The 1762-nt window shown below is 34.0% G+C and overlaps 1 non-coding gene across 1 annotated transcript; it reads right to left on the minus strand.

Annotated features, from left to right (window-relative positions):
- Positions 1 to 679: 679 nt before the first annotated feature.
- Positions 680 to 785, minus strand: LOC111732070. Its single transcript, XR_002777411.1, has one exon. It is a non-coding gene; the product is annotated as a U6 spliceosomal RNA (small nuclear RNA).
- Positions 786 to 1762: the final 977 nt, after the last annotated feature.

The raw sequence follows: 1762 nt of genomic DNA on the forward strand, positions 1-1762 counted from the left end.
TTTGGCAATTCAGGGTCTTTTGTGCTTCCATACAGATTAGATAATTCTTTCTTCTATTTCTTTAAAGAGTGCCATTGGGATTTTGATGGAGATTGCATTAAATGCTTTAGGTAGTAAGGTCATTTTACCTATATTTATTTTTCCAGTCCTAGAATACAGAATATCTTTCCATTTCTTTGTATTTTCTTCAATTTTTTTTAATAGGGTCTTATAGTTTTCATCATATAGGTCCTTCACATGTTTCGTTAGGTTTATTCCTAGGTATTTTATTCTTTTTGTTGCATTTGCAAAAGGAATTATTTTTCCCACTTCCTTTTTTAAAAATTCATTATTAGAGTATAGAAACACTATGGATTTTTGAACATTGATTTTGTGTCCAGGAACTTTACTGTATTTACTCATTATTTCTAGCTGTGTTCTTGTGGAGTCTTTAGGGTTTTCTATATAGAGAATAATGTCATCTGCAAATAGCGATAGTTCGACTTCTTCATTTCCTATTTGGATGCCTTTAATTCTTTTCTCTTACCTGATTGCACTTGCTAGGACCTCCAACATTATATTGAATAACAGTGATAATAGTGGACAGGCTTGTCTTGTTCCTGATCTTAGAGGAAAGGTTTTTAGTTTTTCACTGTTAAGTATAATGTTGGCTGAGGTTTTGTCCTAGATGGCCTTTATTAAAAATATGGAATGCTTATGAATTTGTGTGTCATTTTTGTGCAGGAGCCATGCTAATCTTCTCTGTATCGTTCCAATTTTGGTATATGTGCTGCCAAAGCAAGCACAACAATCATTTTTATTAATTTGATTTTAACTAAAGTGTTAAAACATTTTATTTTAATTCAAGACAATTTTAAAGGGTACTGTAACAGATAAGTTTAACATTAGAAAAATATAAATGAAGTATAGGCCAAATCATTTAAGTAAGAAAATTATTTTTTGGGAGGAGGAAATTTCAGAGAAGCTAATAATAACAGTTCATCGATTTATTTAATTCAGCTCCCAAATTTCAGTATTTAGATACTTTAAAAATGAAGTACTTTTAGAATAATCAAACTGCCTGTGATTATCATTAAACTTTGAGAATGGAAATATGAGGAAGCCAGCCGATATGGAGAGAATTAAGACTAAAAGTTTTCACTGATTAGTTCTGCAAGTCATTTCTTTTAGTGACATTATAAAAGTCCACAGACTTTGTAATCCTAGATAGCAACTGTGCTTGAATGGTGGCTGGCACTAGTTGATGATGTGGTAGAAAACTGAATTCTGGGCTCAATAGGCACACCTATTTGTAATAAAGAGATGACTTTAAGTGTATTCTATTTTATATTCAAAGTGGCTCTGGCCTACCATCTGTGGGACATGTGTTCCCAGATTTTGCTGACAGTGAGAATGAATTTACAATGGTTCAGCCACATCTTTTGCCAAGACCCCACTTATGACCAACTAGTTGGCCAGAGTTGGGGACTTGCTGGCTACAGACACAGGTCACAGAAAAAATAACTACCTTACTTGGGTTTGAACATTTTCCCCCAGCCCACAATTATAACCAATCAGAATCTTTATAAACATAGAATTCATTCTGAACAGTAGAGTCTATGGAGAAAATCTTTGGCTATGGCCATGCAGGTATACCATGCCTGCTCCTGGCATAGTCCGTCTGGCATAACTTCTGAGAGTAGAAAGATACAGCATAGGAGACCTCAGTGCTAAAATATTTTCAAATCTCTGGAGCTATTCTGGGCATTAATAATGCCTGTCA

This window comes from Pteropus vampyrus, unplaced genomic scaffold (assembly GCF_000151845.1).
Source record: "Pteropus vampyrus isolate Shadow unplaced genomic scaffold, Pvam_2.0 Scaffold422, whole genome shotgun sequence".
In the NCBI taxonomy this organism is placed as follows: domain Eukaryota; kingdom Metazoa; phylum Chordata; class Mammalia; order Chiroptera; family Pteropodidae; genus Pteropus; species Pteropus vampyrus.